We start from the raw sequence: 14,371 nt of genomic DNA on the forward strand, positions 1-14,371 counted from the left end.
TGGTATGCTGCCTATCTAATTTATTGAAGCCCTAGAATGCCAGGCCAGTACAAATAAACCCCAAATTACCCCTTTTTGGAAAGTAGACAGTCCAATGTATTTATTAAGGGGCATGGGGAGTTAAAGTTGTATTTTTTTTGTCACCATTTTTTGGAAAATGAAGAAGTTCAATATTTTTTTTCACAAAGTTGTTAACAAGTTATGTTTTACACACATCACAGGCATACTTTTAATTACGCCTCAAAACACATTCTGCTGTGCCTCCCTAATACGGTGATATTTTACAGTATGGTGGTTTATGTGAAATCTCCAGTAACAGCTGTAAATAATATTGCAATTATGAATATATTTTAGTTAAAGTTTGATCAATGTGAGTGTGTAATATGTTTTCTGATATGTCTGTTTTCTGGAGATGAATGGTCATTTTTTGCCAAGGGGAATATTCTGTTAATTACTACTATATTTAAGAAGGCTTTTCAGAAGCAATTTGGTGCCTGAGTTTGTTTATCTGAACAATGGGACCGACAGCTCTTTGTTTTATTTATATACACTTCAAAGTATCCCCCTGTTTAGATGTGCAATGAGGTTGGCCATCATTTCATGAATATGTAATTTTCCCTCCAAAAAGCTTGCAAACTTGTGCATATTTCATTGTATCTCCAAAAAGATTTTGCTAAGGATTTGCCTTAAAGATCTTATACTAACTAGAGGAGATTGGGAATGGTGCAATCCTGAAGAGTTTAGACAGATTGGAATAGATGGAATAGGATAGGATAGAATATAATAGATAGCCCCATCAATCAGGATCACCCCATGCAAGCCAATGTAGGAGAGGCCTATTTGAGTCCAGACACTTTGATGGAGAAGGGAGACGTTTTTGGGACACCAGATACCAGAATGAGGCCTTCATCTACATTTCAATGGCATTTATGGAATACATCTCTGGTACTTATCTAAATGTTTGTCCTATGTTTTTTCTTTTTTACTGTCTGTATATGGAACTATGTTAGAAATCGTTTAATATTTTTTCTTTTTTTTAACTGGATTGCTGGTTGTTAAATTTAGACCTTTTAATAATTACCAATAAATTTCTGTTGTTGTGTTGAAGCTTTCACTTATGGTCAAGAACTCTCTTTTCAAACTTGTATCACATGAGATATTAAATATAAAAAATATCAATGGCAGGTAACATGATACCATACTGTAAATGTGAGACTTTTTCACAGCCAAGATGCATAAAGAGGTCCAAAATCCGAAAAGCACCTTTGGGCTTTTACGGTACATATATTATGCATAAATTACTCATCTAAGTACCTGACTACCTTTCACATTTTTGGAGGCCCTGGAACACCAGAACAGGGAAACATCCACAAAATGACCCCATTTTATAAAGCAAACACTCCAAGGTATATTCTAAGAGGCATAATGAGTCATTTTAAAATATCACAAGCTTTTAGAAAATGCAGGAAAAAAAAATGAAAATGTGTTTTCTTACATAAAGTTGCCAATTAACAGTTAACAAAATACTGCCAACATGCATCAAAGGCATATTTGGAATTACACCCCAAAACACATTCTGCTACTCTTTCTGAGTATTGGGATACCACATATGTGATACTTTTTACAGCTTAGCCACATTGAGGGTCTCAAAATCCAAGGAGCACCTTTAGGTTTTCTAGGGGCATACATTTTGCATCTAATTTCCTGACTACATATCACATTTTTGGAACACAAGGACAGTGTAAACACTCACAAAATGACCACATTTTGGAATGGAAACACCCCAAGGTATTTGCTAAAAGGTATGGGGAGTCTTTTGAAGACTGTATTTCTTTGCATAGTTTTTGGAAAATGTGGAATGAAAATAATAATATAATTGTCAATTTAATAGGATATTTCTCATATACAGCATGGGCGTACTTAGAATTACAACCCAAAACACAATCTGTTACTCCTTCTGACTATGATGATACCACGTGTGCGAGATAGTTTAACTGTTTGGAATGATTATATACTGGACATTGTATCCTGTGTATCACACAAATTAACCAATTGTGACAAAACCAATGTATTGTAATGGTTGCCCCTATATGAGTGTTCAATGAATATACTTTAGTGTAGCATCACCTATAGCAGTCCTGTTCCTATAAGTCAAACAAGCCCAACCTACTGGTACATGGCTGCCCCCAGGAATGACATGTTCACTGGCCAGGAAGTACAGGAGGCTGGGGGTGTATACATGCTGCAACAATGATGCTTTGCTTTATGGGGTCCAAGGGGTTGAAGCAGGTGGTGAGGAGGTGATACATTGCCTCCTCACTGCCTGCCAAATGCTCTCTAAATATTGATCAAAACATGGATGGCTCTTCTGAGAGCATTGCACATGGGAATAAATCCCTAGGATGACACTATGACTGCTGCAGCAGTGATCAGGGACACAGTGACTGCTGCAGTGGTGATGGGACATTGTTACTGTAACTGGTGTGGTGGAGATCAGGGACATTGTAACTGGTGTGGTGGTGCTTAGGGACAATATGACTGGTGTGCCAGTAATCAGGGACGCTGTAACTGGTGTGCCAGTAATCAGGGACACTGAAACTGGTGTGCCAGTAATCAGGGACACTGTAACTGGTGTGGTGGTGATCAGGGACACTATGGTTTTGTGGTGATCAGGGACACTGTAAATGGTGTGGCAGTGATCAGGGGCATTCTAACTGCTGTGGTAATGATCAGGGACACTGTAAATTGTATGGTGGTGATTATAGAGACTGTGACTGGTGCAGCGGTGATTAGGGACAATTTTTTTACAGTCCCCAGAGTAGTGCAGTGTAGGGGTGATGGGGTTTTTTTACACTATGATTGCTTAGTACAGTGATTATAACTGTAAAAGCAATTTTTTAATTGTCATGAATGGCTTCCATTCATGATTCATTGTTTAATATTGTGATTGCTGAAAATGGTCACAGCTATCACTTGGTACATGGCCGCTGTGATTAGCCCAATACCATGGGATCACTGTGACCAATCACAGAGATCAAAATAGTAATTAATGCTATCATGAATGGACAGTTGTTTACTAGTGTATACGTATGTGATCACTGTGAATAATCACAATGATCACATGGTACCTGAGCCAATCACAGCCTCTCAGAGCAACAGAGCACCCACCTTTCTGTTTATATATATTGGCCAGACAGGAATGCATTAAAACAAGTCATCCATTACCTCTATAGCTGCTTGTACTGTAAAGTAATTCATTCTCAAAGATCCGCAAATATCACTTAAAAAAAACTATATTAAGTTTCAGTTTTTCACAGCTTAGAAAGACTTGCTGTGTGTTTACATTAGAGAAGCTGCCAAGTTTTCGTTGCAATAGAAAGTAATAGGAAAGAGTTGATATTTCTGTGCTTCTGTTGTGAACTTTGAAGGGGGGACTCCAAGAATTTTTTTTTTGCGCGGGGTCCCCCTTGACATCCATACTAAACCTTCATCAAGGATTCAGGTTTGGTATGTATTTTTAAATGGTAACCCATGCCCTTTTTATTTTTGTGTAGTGCCCCCCATTAACATCTAAATGAGAACCTCACCTAGGATAAGGGACTGGTAGAGATAAAGGGAATCAGTGGCTGCTTTGTTTACAAACAGAATGGAGCAGTTGTGCTCTGTAATTTACCAGCAATTTAAACAACATTTTTTAACATCAGATTTGCTGTAGTGGGTTGCATATTTTGTAAAGGTGTGACACTTCAGAGGCAGGTTAAGAGCATCCCCCAGGCATGCTATTTAAATGAATTATGTATTTTTAATGTTTTGTTCTAAGCATAATTAAACTCACTGCTCATGTTCTTTGCTTTAGTACATATTCCTCAGGTCCCTGACCAGCCCCTACATGCCACTTGTTTGACCATCCCTTGCCTATTAGCCTACAAAATGAGCATTACTAATTTCTAAGATATGACTTCAATAGAGCTTGGATTTCGCACCCAAACTTTAGTAATGTTTAGCGAACCCATCACTAACTGAACCCTTGTGCATTCCACTCATCACTAGTGAGGAGTTGAACTGCCCTGGGTATGGTTTGAGCAGGGTTTGGTACTGCCAAACCTTAACCCTATTGAAATCAATGGAAGCTGAATGTGTCAAATTAAAAATGCCCATTTTCTGAGTTAATAGCCAAGGGAGTGTCAAACAATTAGCTCAGGGAATAGGAACTCCCTTGGGAACATGTACCAATGCAAACAATGTTTCTAAAAATTCCATGCAGCCGGGGTAGTTTTTTCTAAAAACACTACCATTTGCAAAGGAAAATAAGAGTTTTAAATTGCCAACAAATTACATCTGCTGGCTTCTTTTATTAAAGTTTTATTTGTCTGTCATTCTTTTCTATGTAAATGTCACTTTTGTTGCAGCACATCCTACAGAATGGAAAAAAAATACATACCAGATCCTTTGAATTTGGTATGGATTTTAAGGAGGTACCTCATGAAAAAAAAATGTACAAGGCCCCCCTAAAAATCTAAACCTGATCCCTAATCCATGCATGTGGCTTGGTTGGTCAGGACAGGGGAAGATGAGCATGCATCCCCCCTTGAACCATAACAGGCCACATGCCTTCAGCATGGGGTGGTGCTTGTCAAAGCAAAGCACCTTATGTTGATGAGGACAGGGGTCTCTTCCCCACAATTCTGGCTGGTGGTTGTGGGGAGGTGTAAAAGGGGGACTTATTGCATATCTGGAAGCTCCTATGTACAAAGAAAAAAGGCACCCAAATGTTTGCCAAGTTATTTTTTTATGTTTTTTTGTTTTAAATCTATCACTCACTGAAAATAAAGATGACCCGCCATACATGACCAATCCTGACTGTACCTGTAGTCAAATGACAGCTCCCTGAGCTGTCAATAGCTACATTATATAAGGGAGGAAGTGGGAATAGTGGTGACATCATTGACCAAATATGACCATAGCCATATTTAGTCAATGTCACTGCCCAAATATTGCTGGTGGCTTTATAGATCAACTATCAGCTGTCATCAGCTACATAAGGGAAGCGGCGGGAATAGTGGTGACATCATTGACCAAATATGACCATAGCCATATTTAGTCAATGTCACTGCCCAAATATAGGCAGTGATATCACTGCTGTCCCTTTGTTTATGCGGCTGGGGATTCCTGGTGATGTCAGCAGTTCCAAGGGATACAGCAGAACTCTGCTGCTCCCTTAGCAACCAGTGACACAGGATGCTGTCATATATAAAAGCAATAGAATTACCACTTATATCTACAATTTTCTGCTCTGGCTAAATGGGCAAAATTGTGAGCACTTGGTTGAATGCCCAGACAGCCAAAACATCGGCTCATCCCTAATCACAAATTAACATCCACCTGAAAGCAGTGGGGCCACATTTTATTATTTTTTCAAGATCTTCTGGAATTTGTTATCATTGACTTTTATTGCAAATAAAAATGTAACCTTATTCTTATTTATGTTTTTTTATGATTGTGATTTTTTCCACTTGTTTGAACTTTTTTGCCTGCTCGGCTATCTTTTTTTTTTTAAGTATCTTTAATCACCTTTCCACTTTGGATGACTGCCCTAAAGAATACAATACCAGAATAGCTTGTTAACTAATCTGAAGCTGGTGGTATTTAACCCCTTATGTATTAATTGAGAATAAATAAATGCATTTACAAGATTAGTTCTAGATTATCTTGAATCTTTGGAGATTAAGAAAACTAAACATGATAACCTTACAACAGAATGAAAGGTCAGCTCTGGAAAATTTAATGAAAGATAAATCGATAGTAATTAAACCTACAGATAAAGTCTGTGTGAGTGTGGGTGTGTGTGTGTGGGGGGGTGCTTGGTCATTTTAGACACATGATCAAGCAAGCACTGAATAGACAATTAAAAGATAAGAATACCTATAATAAACCAAGAAACCCACCCTCAGAAAAAAGATTACGGTAATTTTAACCCATTTAAATTGATACATAAGGGAATGAATATTTACGTAAACAATTTTATGAAATTTTTAGTTAATTATTTTCTACATAAGAATCATTAGAGTTTAAAGGTGACCCTTGATTGTCCAGTAGCATCTGATATTGATTCTGTTGCCACACTACTCTCAGAGACCACAGACAAGCCATTATCTGATACATATGATTTAGAATTATTATAGACTATCAATGAATATAAAAAGTGACTGGAAGAAGTACAATATTTCTAGACAAGAAAGAAAATATGATGATAGAGTGATAGAAATGTATTACAAAATGTATTGTATTTGCATTGAAATACTTTTGTTTTGTTTTTAAGGTGAATATTGTTTACAGTCCAGGGGCTCAGCTATAACCTGCTAATTTGCCTCTGGGAAGTTCAGTATATTGATCTTTTTCTGATTCAAGAGTTAAAAAGTATGGAAAATATAAATGGATATCCTCTCCTTTACACACCCCCTCAGACCTCATTACCCCTTGAACTCCACTCTGATTAAAGAGTTCAACCATTTCATCTCATATAGGGCACATGCCTCCCTAATTGAGCAACCCTGATATTCCTCCTGGGCTTTTGGCAAGTAAATTGCTCAAATAGTCCTCCGCCCACATCTCCCTGATATTTACTATTCTATCCTTTGTCTCCTTAAAGCCATTGGCCACCCTGATGGGAGTTACTGGACAAGCCACAGGCCAGTGAATGACATATTTCCAGCTCTGAGGCTATTACTTCTTGCTCTGCAAATGAGGCCAAGTGCACAGACCTCTGACTCACTTTGAAAAATTGTGTACCAATTCACAGGGTTGCCAACCATATGTAAATGTATAGACAGTTTGTAAATTTAGGCCTATTTACAACCTGTCCGTAAATATCTGTTACAGATGGTAGCTGCCCGTAAAAGGAATTCAATTCTGTCCGAATGTGCACTGCGCATGTGCAGTACCGAAGTCTGCTGAATGACATTCGCCCATCTTCAGCGTGCATGCACTTTGCAGTGTCAGTTGAGGTCTGCACATGTGCATTGGGCATTTCATGTGATGTCATGACACATGGCACTTGGCATGTACAGTATAAAACTTTGCTCCATTTCCCGCCAGCTGGTATTTGCATCACAGAGAGGGAAGGAGGTACCTGACCGGTGTCCGATCGGTCATGCACACTGCCTGCCATGCTCTGCACAGTGACCACCAGTCTACTCTGCTCTCATTGGTGCCCACTGCCTTCCTTGGCCTTCTGAGTCCTGCCTGCACACACCACTCTACTGCCTGCCACCAGCCCACTGCCCATGCCCAGGCCCCAGTCAGGCGCAGCCATCACCACAGGCCACACCAGACCACTACTACTACTGTTACAACTGCCCACAAGTTGGAATGTAGTGCAAATGCATATAAAATTGTATGCAAAACAATACATTTTTACAAAATTGCAAATGGCCATGGAGTCTCTGCTGGACATGAGTTGGGCTGCTTGGGCAAATTATTATGGAATGGATTGGTTGTCTAGCATTATTGGCAAATGACAATTGAATTATTTGGCATGCTTGCAAAAATTGAGCAGCAGTACTGCAGTGGGGCATTAAGGAATGAATGCATGCAATGCTCAAAATGGAATGAATGGAGCAGTCATGTCTGGCCTGGCCTGGCCCTGGGGCTAAAAAATACATGATGCTGGCAGTGGTAAGGAGCAGGTTAATAGTACTGGGGCACTGGGGAAGTAATGAATGAATGCTATGATTAATGGATGGATGAATCAGTGAGTGTACTACTGGGCAATTATTATGAATACATTACATGTAATGGAGCAGCAGTACTGCTGGGGCAATAATGAATAAATGCAATGGTCAATGGATGGATGGAATCTACTCTCTGTGGGGCAATTATGAATACATGCAATGAATGGAGCAGTCTACTGGGTGCAATAATGATTGAATACAATTGAATGGAGCAGACTATGTGAGCAACCAATGACTGCAGTGGAGGAGCACCACAAATGCCAGCTATACTATCATGTTTGTTTTTTCTCCTTCTCCATACCTCCTTGTGCTGTTAGGTTTGATCTACGTGGACTCCCAATCACGCCTGCTGTGCCTAACTACTGTTATCCTCCTGTTGGATCAAGTGAACTGCAACTACACCAAACACAAGGTCAACTATCTGCTTACAAGTAGAAGTACCACCTGCCTACCTGCTACAACTCCTTCTGAATCATTTCCTTTGGCTTCATATAATACAGTAAGCAAATAAACATTTTTCTGCAGTGTGCTTTATTAAGAAATTATCTGCTCTAGTGAGTCTCATGTTTGTTTTTCTCCTTCTCCCACTTTGTAGGTTGGTTTTCCTCTCCCTGAACTCCCACTCTCCCAGTCACACCACTCCTGACCAGCCTCAGACTGTTCCACCACATCCACCAACGCGTTTGCCTGCTGCCTTCTGCCCTCCTCCTTGGATCAAGTGAACTGCACCAAACACAAGGTCAGCTATCTGCCTACAAGCAGAAGTTCTGCCTTCCTTCCTGCTGCAACTCATCCTGAAACATTCCCTTTGGCTTCATATCACAGTAAGAAAATACATGATTTGCTGCTGTATGCTTTGTCAAGGAATTATCTGCTCTAGTGAATCTCATGTTTGGTGTTCTCCTTCTCCCTCTTTGTGCTGTAGGTTGGTTCTCCTCTCCGTAGACTCCCAGTAATGCCACTTTGACCAGCCTCAGGCTGTTCCTACACTGCTGCTAATGCCTTGCCTTTCCTGCTGCCCTCAGCCCTCCTTTTATCAAGTTCACTGCACCAAACAAAACATGTGTTGCCTGCCTACAAGAATCGCCTGCTACAACTCCTCCTGAAGAATTCCCCTAGGCTTCATATCACAGTAAGAAAATACATGATTTGCTGCTGTATGCTTTGTCAAGGAATTATCTGCTCTAGTGAATCTCATGTTTGGTGTTCTCCTTCTCCCTCTTTGTGCTGTAGGTTGGTTCTCCTCTCCGTAGACTCCCAGTAATGCCACTTTGACCAGCCTCAGGCTGTTCCTACACTGCTGCTAATGCCTTGTCTTTCCTGCTGCCCTCAGCCCTCCTTTTATCAAGTTCACTGCACCAAACAAAACATGTGTTGCCTGCCTACAAGAATCGCCTGCTACAACTCCTCCTGAAGAATTCCCCTAGGCTTCATATAACAGTAAGCAAATATACAATTTGCAGCGGTGTGCTTTGTCAAGAAATGATCTGCTCTATTGAGTCTCATGTATGGTGTTTCCCTCCTTCCTCTTTGTGCCATAGGTTGGTTCTCCTCTCCCTGGACTCCCAGCCACACCACTTTGACAAGCCTCAGCCTGTTCTACCACTGCCATCAGTGCCTTGTCTGCTGCACACAGCCCTCCTTTCATCAAGTTCATTGCACCAAACACAAGGTCTGCTGTCTGCCTACACCACAAGCACAAGTAGCACCTGCCTGCCTGCTGCAACTCCTGTCCTGAAGCATTCCCTTTGGCTTCATACAGCTATATCATACAGTAAGAAAATAGACAATTAATTGTGGTGTGCTTTCTCAACACATTATCTGCTGTACTCTCATGTTTGGTTTTCTCCTTTTCCCTCTTTGTGCTGTTAGGTTCTCCTGGAATAACACACCACTGCTATTGACCAGCCACTGGCACTCCCTCCATCCAGATCCCTTATATTGGAATTCTGTCCTCTGGCAAGTATATCATTTTTGGAAGCCAGTGATTTGTGAATGTCTACTTTGTTTATGTGTGTGGGAACTTAAGTGAGGACTGTCACTGATGTAAGAGCCATCTGATTAATTTTTTTGTTTCTTCCCTAGAAAAGAGTCTACAGTGTATAGAGAAGCCAGCTGTATGGCTCTGCAGACACCACCACCACCAGATTAGACAGTCAGCTCATCTAACAGTAAGTGGTTATCTTTCACACTAATACACCACATGCACATTTTGTCTTTGCAGCTTACTGTATAAGACAAGTGAGCAACACAAACAAACAACATGATTTTTCTTAACATTTTTCACAAAGTTCCAAAAGATTAGTTTTCATTAACCACTTGCCCTCCAGAGGATTTACCCCCCTTCCTGACCAGGCCATTTATTGCAATACGGCACTGTGGTACTTTAACTGACAATTGCACGGTCATGCAATGCTGTACATAAACAAAATTTATGTCCTTTTTTCCCACAAATAGAGCTTTCTTTTGGTGGTATTTTATAACCTGTGTGTTTTTTATTGTTTGCGCTATAAACAAAAAAATCCAACAATTTTGGAAAAAAAATTTGTTTTTTACTTTTTGCTAGAAAACAAACAGTAAAAAAAAACAAATTTCATCATATATTTAGGCCAAAATGTATTCTGCTATGTCTTTGCTAAAAAAAAAAAATCACAATACTTGTAAATTAATTGGTTTACGTGAAACTTATTGCGTCTACAAATGGCAGTATATATACTGGAATTTTAATTTTTATTCTTTTATACTAGTAATGGCGGCAATCTGCAGGACTGCAGGACTGCAGCAGGCATTCTGACACTAAGTGGAAAGTGACTGCCACTGACATCCCCAGTGACACTAACACAGTGATCAGTGCTAATAAAAAGCACTGACACTGTACTAATGACACTGGGAAGGAAGGGGTTAACATCTGGAGTGATCAAGGGGTTAACTGTGTGCTGTGTGTGTTTTACATAATGTACTGTGTGTGTGTTTTACTAGGGAAACATGCTGCTGTGTAATTCTCTGCTGTGCAGCATGCAGTAGCATGTTCTTGATGGCAGGAGAGAGACCTGTGTTGATCATTGGGTGCAGGCGGGGTATCTCCATGATTAACATCTGTAGCCACATTTGATACATTTAACAGCTGCTGTTGGTAACAGAACAGTTCAGAGTGTGTGTTTTAGGCTACAGTGTGTGCAGTTTGCACTTTACAGATGAAACATATGGAAGGGGAAATGCCTGAACGTCCTGGCAATAAACACAAGAAACTGAGGCATTGCTCCTTCTCAGGCTCATGGCTGGTTATCAGCAGATGATGATTCAAAACAAATTGCAAAGTGTCTGTGGTACAAAAAATTGTTCAGCATAGCAGATGGTGGTGTTCACGATGTCTGTAGTCATGCTGCAAGTTAAAAACGCAAGTCTATTGCTGAAGCCAGACAAGCCAACCTTGGAATTGTTAGGTTTGCTAAACAGAGCACATGATCAGAAAATAGTTAATTTTATTGCAAAAAAAAAATTGCCACTACAATTGTTAGTTGATCTTACTAATAATATGTCTGACTGGTTTCCATACGCCAAATCAGCAAATTGACTACAAATTGTTGTAAGAGTACCAAAGCCTACATGCTAATCAAAAATATCAGTGTCAAGTGTAATAAAGAGGTGTTGTGCCAAAAACTTTCCTGTTGTCAACTTTCATTACTAATTGATGGAACTACAGACATATCAACAACCAAAAAATTTGCCATGGTGGCCATTTATTTTGATGAAGATGCTGGTAAAACCTAGTATCAGTTCTGCCACATTACTTGATCTCACTGAAGCTAATGCTGATGCTATTTTTGAACACAATAAACAATGTTTTCAGTGCAATGTTTGCACTTGGTACAGATGGTACAAGTGTAATGGCAGGTCCAAGAAACTATACTGTCCTGCTACAAAGTAAAGCAGTCTTTCACCTTTCACACTTGTACCTGCCATATTGCTGCCTTGTGTTCATGAAGATGCCTGTAAAGCCATACCTAAAACTGTTAAACAACTGTTAACCACTTTGCACATAGTTGAAAACCTTTACAGTTGATTCATGAATTTCAGGAATTTGCTGAGGCAGATTGTTTAAAGATTATACATCTTTGTTCTATAACATGGCACTCTATGTTTGAGTGTGTCAACTGCATTCTCAATCAATATGATGCCCTGTTAAGTTATTTTCAGTCATGATGCAGACCACTTGGTAACTGTGGAAAGGACAAGTCTTTTGCTAAAGGATCCTATCACTAAGTGCTAATTTTTGTTTCTGCCAAATTTCACCCATATCAATAGAATTTTCCACAGTAAATCTCCTATGTTACCTGACTTTTACCTTGAGTACTGCCAACTCCTTAAAAGTCTTATAAGCTACTTTATCAGGCAAAACCTGTTGGTTTCCCTTGAGAATGATGCACTGATTGCATTTGACCAACTAATGCTGGCCATACACGGTTAGAAAATTGTTAAAATGTTTGAAAAAACGTGCAAAGAGCTTGATTGTTTGACTTTTGAAACATTAGTGGGGTCATTTCAATTATTGAAATTCAAAGTTTAATGGCCAAAAAATGAATTGTCATGTCAAATTTTCTGAGCCTAAACGATCGATTTTTTAAACATTAGTACTGGAATCGATAGAAAAGAGTTAAAAAAATCTATAGTGCATGCACATGTTAAAATGTAACCCCGGAAGTAGATTCGACAAGCAATGAAAAGAAAGATCTTTCTCATTGCCAACTTTTCATTCACACAGGGAAACGAAAAACATTACACATATGAACCAGTATGACTTCCAATATGCTTTAAAAAAATTGAGGCAACACCTGGAAAGTCTTATTGTCATCATAATGAAAGACTAGACCAAAAAAATCAGTGTAGACACATGGATGTTTGTAAACGATATATTTTTTTTGTGAGTTTAGACACATATGATTGTCACCTGAGCAGAGAGACATGGTGCCGTAAAGGCTTTTAAAATAAATGTCAGTGAATACTGTCTCTAAACCAATTGTTTGCAGTATACATTTTGCCCATGTGAGAACATAGTGTGATGACTTTATAACCTGTGATGTACCTGCACACAAATGCAAATCTAGAGCTACCTATCTACCTAGAGCTTGGCACCTGAGAGAATGTCACCTAATTTGTAGTGGATGTGAAACAGGTGATTACAATGTTAAAGTGGAACTACACTGCTTCTGAGTATCACAAACCAAAAATGTTATTAAATTCATTTTTTATATTTAAAGCAAATTCCCCCATCCATCCATCCATCCATCCATATCTCCATGCTTTATTTGGCTGAGATATAAAACATCCCCCTAGCATTTCTGGCTGTGACCATCTTGAGTAAGAGAAGATGATTTATGTAGTATTATGTTCCAGAATCCATCTGCCCTTGGCTCAGGCATTGGCTGAGCTGAGAACCCTCTCCTCCTGAAGTCTCCTGGGATGTATGACTTCATTTGCCTAAGCATGAAAACCTGGAAGTAACTGAAGAAATGTAAAAACAGTTCAAAACAAGTAAATATGATATACTTTCCTATCTGTTTACTAATGCTAACTGCATAAGGATTAAAATAGACAATGTTGATTGAGAGACTGAAGTTCTACTTTATTGTTTTTTTAGAGAGAGCGGTGTGCAGAACACATAGATACACATCCAATGCACCATAAAAATATTGTACTTGCACTTTTCACTGTGAAAGCATTAACAAAAGGCAAATAAAATAAAGAAAGACAATTTTATCACCTATCAGCTTTATTTTTTTTAATGGGGATTCAGAGAGAAAAGTGTGCCAAGCTATCTCTAAACATGCACAGAACCTTTCTGCACCAAAATTCCATTAAGCAGCTCTTTCTATTTAGAAAAAACTAGGCGATACATACAAATGGAAAAACAAACAAACTTTTCCTTTATTTATTCATGTCACAGAACATTGTATCCAGCAGTGTACCATTTTCTTTTGGGTTTTTTTGTTTTTTTTCTTTAATCTGGCGAAAAATAACTTTTTTTTTACCAATGTACAAAGAGTGCAAGTATGTGCAAACTTTAATTTTGTAAAGCACAGATGGTGCTTTGCACATAACAAAGTAAAAGAGAAAAAAATTAAAATTACACTTTCCCCAATATGTCGATGACTGTATTAATTTTGGTCTGTACAACTTGGCATTGGTCGGCAATTTTCTGTATTTCAGCCTTGCAGGTAAAAAGCTCATTGATGAGCAGTCGTGCGCTGTGATTTTCTTCACGATAGATCTCCATTTTTCCTACAACACAGAAATTATTGCCATTAGAGACCTAATGCATGCATGATTAATAAACTTTAATGGTATCACCAACTTACTGGTGCTTGTGACATTTCTAATAACCTGCAAAACCACCTCCTGTTCTTCAGGATTTTCTGTCTGGCTGCTCTGCTGTGTGTCATCAGTTTCCGTGATATTCATGTCAGTCGATTGCTCAGCAGCTCTTCTTCTTTTATCTCCTGTGAAAAAAAACAAAAAAACACGTTGTTAGACCACTGGGTATGTAATTATCTATGCAAAGTAAATGCATTTAAGTTCAACATAACTGGCATATATGGTTGATAACCTATACTGAAAATCTAAGTAGTCTTTCCTCTTAAAAA

This window comes from Staurois parvus, unplaced genomic scaffold (genome assembly GCF_062004578.1).
Source record: "Staurois parvus isolate SC_StPar_1 unplaced genomic scaffold, SC_StPar_1.0 ptg000048l, whole genome shotgun sequence".
NCBI lineage: Eukaryota > Metazoa > Chordata > Amphibia > Anura > Ranidae > Staurois > Staurois parvus.